Source organism: Lissotriton vulgaris, chromosome 10 (assembly GCF_964263255.1).
Source record: "Lissotriton vulgaris chromosome 10, aLisVul1.2, whole genome shotgun sequence".
Lineage (NCBI taxonomy): Eukaryota > Metazoa > Chordata > Amphibia > Caudata > Salamandridae > Lissotriton > Lissotriton vulgaris.
In genome coordinates this window covers 1,119,495,582-1,119,508,744 of record NC_141698.1, presented here as the reverse complement: position 1 = coordinate 1,119,508,744, position 13,163 = coordinate 1,119,495,582, and positions in this window count along the sequence as shown.

The window sequence follows — 13,163 nt, the reverse complement described above, 5'->3', positions numbered from 1 at the left end:
AGCAAATGCAATCAAGATTAGACTGTCCCAGCAGTGCTCCCAGACCCCCAAACTCACCCACAACCACCCGGAACCCCCCCAAAGAGCACCTCAAAGGCAAGTAAGTCAGCAAAAATGCAAAAAAATGTTCGCCTCCGATTTGGTCCAAACCCCTTTTATCCGGTATTAGAGCTTCCCAGCAATGGCCCCAGAGCTGTCAACTTAGGCGAAAACTAGTAGTAGACCACCAAACAGCCAAAAAGCAAAAGTACAAAAATGGGGACTTAGTAATTTTCTTGGCAATTTCTAAAATCACTCCGCGCGCGCACTGCAGCTAGGCCCCAACTTCACTCTGCCACCATTGATTTGCTTCAAACCTCGTGCAATCAAAAGTATCCATAGCCAGCAGTGCTCCCAGACCCTGAAACCCACCCACAAACACCAGGAAGCCCCTCAAACAGGCCTCTGAAAATGCAACATTGAGCAAAATGTCAGAAATAGCAAAAATAATTCTGCATGTATTTTGTCCAAACCACTTCTATCTGGTATAAGACCTTCCCAGCGTTGCCCCAAGACCCGCCAACCCACCCGCAAAAATGCACAACACCCTCAAACAGCCAAAAAGGAAAATCTCATACTTACAATATTTATCGGCCTTCGGTCCAAACACGCTGTGCAGCTAGGTCATAACTCCCGTTTTCCACCACGGATTTCCTGAAAAGCAAATGAAATCAAGATTAGACTGTCCCAGCAATGCTCCCAGACCCCAAAACTTACCCACAAACACCCGGAACCCCCCCAAAGAGCACCTCAAAGGCAAGCAAGTCAGCAAAAAAAAAAAAAATGTCACCTCCAATTTGGTCCAAACCACTTGTATCCGGTATTAGAGCTTCCCAGCAATGGCCCCAGAGCCGTCAACTCAGGCAAAAACTAGTAGAAAACCCCAAAACAGCCAAAAAGCAAAAGTACAAAAATGGGGACTTAGTCATTATCTTGGCAATTTCCAAAATCACTCCGCGCGCGCTCTGCAGCTAGGCCCTAACTCCCCTCTGCCACCATGGATTTGCTTCAAACCTCTTGCAATCTAAAGTATCCATAGCCAGCAGTGCTCCCAACCCCCGAAACCCACCCACAAACACCAGGAAGCCCCCCAAACAGTCCCCCGAAAATGCTACATTGAGCAAAATGTCAGAAATAGCAACAAAAAAAATTTGCATGGTTTTTGTCCAATCCACTTCTATCTGGTATTAGACCTTCCCAGGAATGCCCCAAGACCCGCCAACCCACCCGCAAAAAAGCACAACATCCCCAAACAGCCAAAAAGGAAAATCTCCTACTTACAATATTTATCGGCCTTTGGTCCAAATGCGCTGTGCAGCTAGGTCATAACTCCTGTTTTCCACCACGGATTTACTGAAAAGCAAATGCAATCAAGATTATACTGTCCCAGCAGTGCTCCCAAACCCCAAAACTCACCCACAAACACCCAGAACCCCCCCAAAGAGCACCTCAAAGGCAACTAAGTCAGCAAAAACGCAAAAAAGTTTAGCCTCTGATTTGGTCCAAACCACTTGTATCCGGATTTAGAGCTTCCCAGCAATGGCCCCAGAGCCGTCAACCCAGGCGAAAATTAGTAGAAGACCCCCAAACAGCCAAAAAGCAAAAGTACAAAAATGGGGACTTAGTCATTTTCTTGGCAATTTCCAAAATCACTCAGCGCACGCTCTGCAGCTAGGCCCTAACTCCCCTCTGCCACCATGGATTTGCTTCAAACCTCTCGCAATCTAAAGTATCCATAGCCAGCAGTGCTCCCAGACCCCGAAACCCACCCATAAACACCAGGAAGCCCCCCCAAGCAGGCCCCCGAAAACGCTACATTGAGCAAAATGTCAGAAATAGCAAAAAAAAATTCTGCATGGATTTTGTCCAAACCACTTCTATCCGGTATTAGACCTTCCAGGAATGCCCCAAGACCCGCCAACCCACCTGCAAAAAAGCACAACACCCCCAAACAGCCAAAAAGGAAAATCTCCTACTTACAATATTTATCGGCCTTCGGTCCAAACGCGCTGTGCAGCTAGGTCATAACTCCCGTTTTCCACCACGGATTTCCTGAAAAGCAAATGCAATCAAGATTAGACTGTCCCAGCAGTGCTCCCAGACCCCAAAACTCACCCGCAAACACCCGTAACCCCCCAAAGATCACCTCAAAGGCAAGCAAGTCAGCAAAAACGCAAAAAAAATTCCACCTCCGATTTGGTCCAAACCACTTTTATCCGGTATTAGAGCTTCCCAGCAATGGCCCCAGAGCCGTCAACTCACCCGCAAAGAAGTAGAACACCCCCACAAGTGCTGAGTCTTTCTTCATTGGCCGTAATCCAGCCCTCTGCTTTGAGGGAAATAGGAGTCTGGAGGAGGAGGATAGAGGAGCATGTTCTTGTGAACTTGTGAACCTGAGGAATGCAGACTGCGGCACCTTCAAATCAATAAGCAAACAAGTGAAGACAGTTCTGCTGATGGGCTTGTTTTTGTGATTAGGTGATTGAAATTTGAATTAAATTAACTGTGCAAAACAAAGAAAGACAGTCAAACACGAATAAAAGTGAATAAGGACAAAAAAGAAAGTTATTGATTCATTGTCTCATTTTCAGGGCTCGGTGTCAGGGAATAAGAATAAAAGTTCGTCATCATACTCTGCGAATTCAGGCAGGATGAGGTCAGTGTCACCTAACAGAGAACAAATTCCCTCATCTACATTGCTGTCCTCCTCGTCTTCATCCGGCATGCTTTCTCGTACTTTGTAATCTGGTGGTATGAGGTGCTGATTCATCTTGATCATTGTTAACTTCTCCACATTTTTGGGCGAGAGGCGGCTCCGTTTGGAAGTTACAATGCCACAAGCAGCACTGAAAACATGTTCAGAAGACACACTTGCGAATGGGCAAGACAAGTAGTTTATAGCCAGGTTGGAGATCTGTGCCCACAATTCTTTTTTCCCATGCCAATACGCCAATGGGTCAGCATTAACATAGACCTCTGTTGAGTCATTCAGATAGTCCTGCACCATCGACTCAAGGTCCTCCAAGGTTCCTCCACTTTGCTTACTTTTTGCTGTGACCTTTTGAGAACCAAACCCAAGACGAGTTAGCCAATCCTCTTCTGCATTCAATGTTACTGTTGTGTCTGTTGCAGATGATCCGGTTGCCGGTGTCTTTAACGGCTGAGAGGTCACTTGTGCCACAGCCACAGGTGCAGAAGTGGATTCTTTTGACTGGGGATGGCCGGCTGATGCTGATGTACTGCCTTTTCCTTCAATTTGCTGCCGTTCTCTTTCAAACCTCTTGGCTGACAAGGCTAGCCAACGTTTGTACTTTATAACATCTTCATCATCAAAAGGAAAGATGCTCGGCCTGCCAGCGCCTTTTTGTAGCGTGGATCCAGAATAGTAGCACAAATGTAATGCTGTTCTGAGTGGATCATTTTAAGACGTTCATCACCACGTAGGCGCTCTAATATTTTCTCCGCCAAAACAAAAGCGTCTTGCTTTTTTTCATCTTTTTGAAACATAGAAGACACCGCCTTCAGTTGGTGCTTCAGCATGCGCAACAATGGGATAGCTTTTCCCAAATTACAGTCCTCCTTGCTGACTGCACGCGTGAAGACCTCAAAAGGACGAAGCATGTCTATCAGGCTTTTAACTAGGTTCCATTGCGCCGCATCTAACCTCAGGTCCTTCTGAGCTGCACCCAGTGTTAAGAAATAGTGATCGAGTACCGTATACTGCTCATACAGACGCTCAAGCATGTAGAAGGTTGAGTTCCAACGTGTTGGCACCTCCTGGATGAGTGCTTTCACTGGCATTCGACGTTCATGTAGCAGGCTCCTCAGATGCTTCCGGGCCTTAAAAGAATGGCTGAAATGGTTGCACATTCTTCGGCAGGTGTCCACTAACTCGCACGCTGGACTGTCTTCATCACTCAAGAATTTTTTAACAACCAGGTTTATACAGTGCACCAAACACGGCACTCTGAAATAGTGACACAGCTCCATGGCCTTAACTACATTGGCGCCATTATCTGTGGAAACATAACCAATCTGGCGTTTTTTTGGGGATAGCCAGTGAAAGACCTTTGTGTTAAACTCATTCAAAATGTTTTCTGCTGTGTGACGTTTCTCCAAGCCAAACATGGCTAGTGTTGCATGTTTCCGAGCAGCTTTAAAAACTTGGTCCGGGTCAACACCTGCGTTTAGCTTTGCTTTCACCCCTGAAAAAGAGAACCAGTGTGCAGTGATGCACATGTAATCAGCGCCTGCACCACTGGTCCACATGTCTGTTGTCAGATGTATAGTGTGAACAGCACTCTTCTGCAAAGCTGCCCCAATCACCTCCAGCACATCTTCATGTAGTGCTGGAACCGCAACTCTGGTAAAATAGAACCGGCTAGGAACCTTCCATTTAGGGCAGAGCACTGCCACTAATTCTAGAAAACCAACCCCTTCTACAAAAGAAAAAGGGAGACGGTCCAGAGCTAGCATTGTAGCCCGCTTAGTGTTATACAGACGCGTCAGTGGGTGGTTGTGTTCATATGGAGCATCTGAAAAAAACATGTTTCTAATGTTGCCCTTGACTAAGCATTTACGGGATGATGATGATGATTTCTTTGACCCAGTTACGCTCGCTGATAAACTTTTTAGCATTGGTGTCTCACTCTCTCCCACCTTTTTAGTGTGGCTCACATGGGGTGTGCTGCTGACAGGGGTACTGGGTGTAAGTGAAGTGTTTGACATGTCTTCTTCCTCCTCGTCATCATCAGATGAAACATCAACGTTTTCTTGACTTGCAATTCGGGCTTCCTTGATCTCCTTTAGGTGCGCAAACCATTGGACAGCGTGCTGTCTCCTAAGATGACCTCTCTGGCCTCCGGTCCCATAGTTGGTACCAAACTTACCACGACTAACTGCAAGCTTACAAATGCTACAAATGGCAAAGTTTTCCTTTTTTGGGCAAACACTACAGAAGTCCCAAACTGGGGACTTGAATTATCTGTGGGGGCCGGAGGAGGCGGCGATACTGGTGGTGGTGGTCATGCTGCTAATGCCAGATGATGAAGTGGAGGATGTGGATTGCCGAACTTTAGTACGTTGTGCACTTTCACCACCACTAATTGAGGTCGAGGTGGATGGAGGTCCCTTCTGGCGAGGAAGAAATATGGAAGCGGTACGTGTTGGTGTACTAGTTAACTCCAATGATTGTGGTGTTTCCACTGCCTCCTCGTCGACAACATCATCATCACGCTCAGCAGCTTCTCGGGCTAGGGTCAAAATGTCCGTTTGCTGCATGCCCGCTGGGGCTGCAGTGACCTTTATGATGACTGGGTCGTCGTTGTGAGAGTATTCATCAGCAGCAGTATCCGCCACTTCTTGTTGAGCCTCATCACACTCCATAAGTATGAGACTTTGGACGAGCTTCCTTTTATGCTTAACTACCTTTGTCAGATCATGGTGTGCCTCACTCTCAGACGGCAGTGGTGCTGGTTCCCAATTTTGATCCGTATCATCAGAAGGAGGTGTGCTTGAAGAAGATGTAGACACCACCCTTGATCTCTTCCTTGCTAGAGGTGTGGAAGACAATGAATGATCATCAGGAGGAGTAGCTTCCTCAAATGATACCTTGCCTTGATTGTCGATTTCCTGATGTGCCCCTACTTCGGGAGGAGCAACTATTGTGGGCACTTGTGACCCTCCATGCACCTCTGCTTGCACATCTCCTTGCGCTGCCTCTCCTTCCACTTGTACTTGGGCTTGTACTTGCACATCTGGTTGTTGTTGCGGCTGTGGTTGTTCAACACTCGTCAGATGAGTTACAACAACCTGTGTTGATTGAGGGACATTGCTGCTACTTTCTTGCAATGAGCCAACATCACTGGTCGATGGTGATTGAACAACTAGACTAAGTGCCTCTGCAGCACTCAAGGGCTTGGACTTAAGTTGGCGTGGTGGTGGTGGTGGCACTGAGCCCAATGGAGCGGGGGTGCTGCTCCCACCTTGGTCCCCAGCAGATCCTGCTGCTGCTGCAGGCGTACTTTTTTTTTACTCCCAAAAAATGTGGCGGGCGGCACACCAGTCTCCTTGGTAACTTGCTTCTTCTGCTCCTTACTGGCAACTTTCTTGCTAGAGGAGCTTCGGGAACTTTTTTTGGGGCCATCTTCTTCAGAGCAGGTCAGAACAGCAGGCCCCAGTTGCACGAGTTGCAGAGTTGTCTGTGGCCAGACGTGACGTCGTGTGATGTTATGCTGCACACACACACCGCTGCAGGACTTCTTCCTGGCACTGGTGGTTCTCTTGAGTCTTGTGCACCTAAAAGCAATGGAAGACAGAGGAACATCAGTTCAGTTATACACCCCAAAAAATCGAAAATCACAGAGAAATCAGCACAATCCCAAGCCCTCCATGATGTTTAAATTCAAGACACCCCACAGAAAGACTAGGGCCATGCACCACTCACTACCCCTGGGCATAAAGGTTGAAAGGTAGGCAAAATGGTTGCAGACCTAAGAACACTGCCTGCATTCAAAATGGCCCCCTGCCTCCCAGCACATGGCCAGGGCCTGCCTGTAGCAGCACTCAAAATGGCCCCCACCCACATGGCCTGTTCCAATGAACACCCCCAAAAATCGAAAAACACAGAAAAATCAGCACAATCCCATGCCATCCATGCCCTCCATGATGTTTAAATTCAAGACACCCCACAGAAAGACTAGGCCCATGCACCACTCACTACCCCTGGTGAAAAGGCCACAACAACAGCCCAAAAAATCGAAAATCACAGAAAAATCAGCACAATCCCAAGCCCTCCATGATGTTTAAAATCAAGACACCCCACAGAAAGTCTAGGCCCATGCATCACTCACTACCCCTGGGCATAAAGGGTGAAAGCTAGGCAAAGTGGTTGCAGACCTAAGAACACTGCCTGCATTCAAAATGGCCCCCTGACTCCCAGCACATGGCCAGGGCCTGCCTGTAGCAGCACTCAAAATGGCCCCCACCCACATGGCCTGTCCCCATGAACACCCCAAAAAATCGAAAAACACAGAAAAATCAGCACAATCCCATGCCATCCATGCCCTCCTTGATGTTTAAATTCAAGACACCCCACAGAAAGACTAGGCCATGCACCACTCACTACCCCTGGTGAAAAGGCCACAACAACAGCCCAAAAAAACGAAAATCACACAATCCCAAGCCCTCCATGATGTTTAAATTCAAGACACCCCACAGAAAGACTAGGCCCATGCACCACTCACTACCCCTGGGCATGAATGTTGAAAGCAAGGCAAAATGGTTGCAGACCAAAGAATACTGCCTGCATTCAAAATGGCCCCCTGCCTCCCAGCACATGGCCAGGGCCTGCCTGTAGCAGCACTCAAAATGGCCCCCACCCACATGGCCTGTCCCCATGAACACCCCAAAAAATCGAAAAACACAAAAAAATCACCAAATTCCTATGCCATCCATGCCCTCCATTATGTTTAAATTCAAGACACCCCACAGAAAGACTAGGCCCATGCACCACTCACTACCCCTGGTGAAAAGGCACAACAACAGCCCAAAAAAACGAAAATCACAGAAAAATCAGCACAATCCCAAGCCCTCCATGATGTTTAAATTCAAGACACCACACAGAAAGACTAGGCCCATCCACCACTCACTACCCCTGGGCATAAAGGTTGAAAGCAAGGCAAAATGGTTACAGACCTAAGAACACTGCCTGCATTCAAAATGGCCCCCTGCCTCCCAGCACATGGCCAGGGCCTGCCTGTAGCAGCACTCAAAATGGCCCCCACCCACATGGCCTGTCCCCATGAACACCCCAAAAAATCGAAAAACACAGAAAAATCAACACAATCCCATGCCATCCATGCCCTCCATGATGTTTAAATTCAAGACACCCCACAGAAAGACTAGGCCCATGCACCACTCACTACCCCTGGTGAAAAGGCCACAACAACAGCCCAAAAAAACAGAAATCACCGAAAAATCAGCACAATCCCAAGCCATCCAGGCCCTCCATGATGTTTAAATTCAAGACACCCCACAGAAAGTCTAGACCCATGCACCACTCACTACCCCTGGGCATAAAGGTTGAAAGCTAGGCAAAATGGTTACAGACCTAAGAACACTGCCTCATTCAAAATGGCCCCCTGCCTCCCAGCACATGGCCAGGGCCTGCCTGTAGCAGCACTCAAAATGGCCCCCACCCACATGGCCTGTCCCCATGAACACCCCAAAAAATCGAAAAACACAGAAAAATCAGCACAATCCCATGCCATCCATGCCCTCCATGATGTTTAAATTCAAGACACCCCACAGAAAGACTAGGCCCATGCACCACTCACTACCCCCTGGTGAAAAGGCCACAACAACAGCCAAAAAGATCGAAAATCACAGAAGAATCAGCACAATCCTAAGCCCTCCATGATGTTTAAATTCAAGACACCCCAAAGAAAGACTAGGCCCATGCACCACTCACTACCGCTGGGCATAAAGGTTGAAAGTTAGGCAAAATGGTTGCAGACCTAAGAACACTGCCTGCATTCAAAATGGCCCCCTGCCTCCCAGCACATGGCCAGGGCCTGCCTGTGGCAGCACTCAAAATGACCCCCACCCACATGGCCTCTCCCCATGAACACCCCAAAAAATAAAAAAACACAGAAAAATCAGCACAATCCTATGCCATCCAGGCCCTCCATGATGTTTAAATTCAAGACACCACACAGAAAGACTAGGCCCATGCACCACTCACTACCCCTGGTGAATAAGCCTCAAAAACAGCCCAAAAAAACGAAAATCACAGAAAAATCAGCACAATCCCAAGCCATCCAGGCCCTCCATAATGTTTTTATTAAAGAGACCCCACACAAAGACTCAGTCCACCCACCCCTGGGCAAAAGGCCCCAACAACAGCCCAAAAATCGAAAATTCCAAAATTGTAGTTTCAGCAACTGTAATGCCCCAAACAAACTTACTTGTGAAATTTCTAATCCAAAAGTGATCCAAAGAAAGTCAAAAAGGCCTCAAATCCAAATATCCAGCAGCATCCACAAAAAGTAATCCTTCCAGGTGAAGAATCTGAATGAAAGTGACCAGCACATTAAGAAAGCACTGGGAGGAGCCTGCTGGACAGGAACAGGAAGTTGGAGACTGTGGGGCACTTCCTTCCTCCCACCCCCCCCCCCCAAAATGGACTCCTTGCAAAAAAAAGGGCAGGCAAATGTCAACCTTGGAGTTATTCTGATAAAAATCATCATTTCCAGAAGGTTTATGCTGCTTGCTGGTGGATTTCTTGTGCAGAATTGCAAATTTTGTATTTTCGCGAGTGCGAGATTGTTGCTGCCCGCCGCATCTACGTGTTCGCAATTTCGAACTCCCGCGATACGTGATCACAGCGTACTCGCGTTGACAAACTCTAGCTGTGCAAGGTGGCAAGCCGCGATGACGTAATCGCGGTCGCCAAACTCCCGCGAGATCCCACAGCAAGATCCAAAATGGCGCAGCACTCGCAAAATATCGAGAAAAACAACTCGGAAAATGCTGAATGACGGTAAGTAAACGCCGCACGCCGCAAAATTGTATCACCAAGAAAAAAAAATCCGCTGCGTGCAAATTTGCGGATTTTGCGGGAAATTCCCGAATCTCGCGGATTGCGAATTTACCGAAAATCCGCAAAATCCGCGACCGGAACGGATTTTCCGCCCATGCTTACGTGATTCCCAGCCTCTCCAAATTACTGGAGTCAAGCTATCCAGGCTGAAGAAGGCTGATAGCCAGAAACCAGTCCTTGGATGCCTGATTCTGGTCTAGGAAAGACATGGCTTGGTAGTTTGGGCTGGACTGTTCCCATGAGGCACAGGGACGAGGCTGATTGGCATATATCCATTGTCTGACCTAGGGTGGTGTGGAGTGCAAAAAAAACGATGGATTTAGGCCCAGATCTTTTTACTGGGGTGAATGTAAGACATTGTTCTGCATTCTGTCCATCAACTGTGTTTTTTGCTATTTTCACCCCGAGTGGGCTGGGTATGCTCAGACGTGAGTCCCAGGCTCTCCACATCACTGGAGTCAAGCTATCCAGGCTGAAGAAGGCTGATAGCCAGAAACCGGTCCTTGGATGCTTGATTCCGGTCTAGGAAAGACATGGCTTGGGAGTTCGGGCTGGACTGTTCCCATGAGGCACAGGGTCGAGGCTGATTTGCATATAGCCATTGTCTGACCTAGGGTGGTGTGGAGTGCAAAAAAACTATGGATTTAGGCCCAGATATTTGTACTGGGGTGAATGTAAGACATTGTTCTGCATTCTGTCCATCAACTGTGTTTTTTGCAATTTTCACCCGAGAGGGCTGGGTATGCTCAGACGTGAGTCCCAGGCTCTCCACATCACTGGAGTCAGGCTATCCAGGCTGAAGAAGGGTGATAGCCAGAAACCAGTCCTTGGATGCTTGATTCCGGTCTAGGTAAGACATGGCTTGGTAGTTCGGGCTGGACTGTTCCCATGAGGCACAGGGTCGAGGCTGATTTGCATATAGCCGTTGTCTGACCTAGGGTGGTGTGGAGTGCAAAAAAACGATGGATTTAGGCCCAGATCTTTGTACTGGGGTGAATGTAAGACATTGTTCTGCATTCTGTCAATCAACTGTGTTTTTTGCAAAAGGAATAAGAACATCTAATTTTGTTTTGTTGTCTTGAATTTTAATTGCATATTCAGAAACTTTCATTGAAATACCTACCTTGTCGTTGCAAAAATTCTTCAATTCTGTTCTGATGCAATAGTATTTGTGTTTGTTCGAATAGCCTACATTTCATCAAACAAATCAGTTAAGGAAGGCTCAGAAAGGTCTTCAATTTTAGACTTGATTGGTGGATGTGAAGTAGTATTTTTTTACGTTTGTTAGGAACCAAAGGGGTATTTTTATCCTCCATAGTAACAAGTTAATTATTTGAGGCAGTAATCTTTTCAAATTATAATTTCCAAGCCCTCAAAAATAATGCAGCACTGTGCAGCAGCTAAAACCATTTGCTGGAGTATCCAGGCTTCAGCTGCACCCTTTCCTGCCTGTGGTTCGACCCTCCTGACAGAGAAAATCAGCAATACATGTGTGGAAGTACTGCAGAAAGGAGCTTCCTCACATTTGACCGTTAACCCCCACTAAACCAAAACTGGACAAAAACACCTCCAACGGGTGCCAACGAGGTCAGAAGACTTCAGGTACCATTATTAGCAAGAAAGTATCTCTTTTGGCTATAAAACTCTGCAAAAATGAGCCAAAATCGCAGAGCTCACTCCATGGTGGCCAACTTGGATTGCACTCTCGCACAACTCCCAACCGCCATTTCATTTCAATAACGCTCAAGCCACAGCATTCAGGGCGGCGACACTCATGGGGGCTTTCCAAAGGCCGCCTTGTACCCAGCAATGGCCCGGTCCTGGCCGGCATGCCTGCAGCCACCACCATCTTGTTCCAAATTTCATGGAGGCTCTTGGCCATCACCACATACTTTCTGGCAAGCTTGCACACTCCTAACTCATTTCGCATACAGCATGCATTTGTCTGCTTCTTTGTGGTTCATTTCAGGGGGCCGGGGGCCACTGTAAAAGCTCTCTTTGGCGACAGTCAATCAGACAGTGTGGGACAGGGCACCCTAGCTCTCTGCCATCTTGGCCACAATCCCTTGGTATGGTTTGAAGACCCAAACATTTCTATGATGGTGCTCAGGTTGCAGTCACAATCATGTGACTTAGGTTGGGCGTCTTCCCAGTAGGGCCTTTTGTCCTCCGGGGTACTCATTTGTTTTGAATTGTTTGTCCAAGAAGACCTACAAATACGGGACAAAGATTGGGTTGGTTGGTCTTCCTGAATAACAAAATGTGCACATGAAAATCGGAAAGGAAAGAGGGAGAACCAACATCAGAGTAAGTATTACAGATGATTAAGAACAGTAATGAAACTGGATGTTCTGCATTAAAGCACAGACTGGCATCGTGTTACTTTTGGGTGCCTAATATGACATTATGTGAGGACATTTTGATAATGCACCACATACTTTACTAAATTACTGTCCCGGGGGTGCCGGGTTAGCAGGGGGTTCGACCACCGGAGCAGGGGGTGTCGGCTCAAATAGAAACACGGGTGCCTTTAGTAAGGGTTTCAAGGAGGGCTTTATTGGAATGTACGTCTTTTTCATGTAACTTAAATATTGTCTCTAGTCTCTGTACAAAGAGGTCCGTCGCGGTGCCTTGTGGTCTTAGTATGTGTAAAAGGGGGGGTCCCCGCAAGGGAAACGTGTTATGTACACCACACGAAAAACAGAACTTATTTTTACTTTCTCAACTCTGTAGACAAGAATCAAAACTAATGAGAAAGGTATTGTCATTTATTTTCCAATACCCGGTATCAACCATTTAACAGTACATTCTCAATGCTTTTCAGAAGGCCCCAAAGTGGGGGGAAGGAGGGAGAGTGAAGGGAGGGGGTGTGCTCAGGGCAGTGTAAAGTTAAAGAAGAGTAAACATAATCAAAGTGAAAACAATCGTAAGCAATAATAACATATGAATCAGAGCAAATCTAATACAACAGCCTGAATACTTAAGGCATCCAATGTAGGAATATTACACAGAAGACCTTCAACGGTCACACATGAACCATTAGGAATGATTAAAGGACAAGTGCCGGAGGTCCGCGTCAGAGAAAACGAGCCGTCGACGTTTCGACCCCTGGCCGTAGGCTAAGTTAGGTCCTTTAACGGGGTCTTCATCAGGACAGGTGTAGAGGAAGGAAGGGGCAAGGTTGGAAGGGGCGATAATATCTGTGAAATTAAAACAATTGGTCAGATCGCTATTTTTGAATCGTTATCCAATCAGACAAAGTTTAACTGCACTAAATAACAGAAAATTACCATGGGCTTAGGGCCTACTAGGCCTCCAAGTGTAGGAAATATAAAGTGAGAGCAACCAAGAGTCTTGGTCAAACTCAAGTGATATAAATTCACTGGTACACAGAGGAAAAGGCTAACAGATTGTCACGCACGAGTGAGACCTCAAGGGATTGAAATTGTTAAAATAAGGTACCACTCACATAAATTATCTACCAATCAGCCGATTGGTGAAGTTCCCTGTTGTCAACCCACAC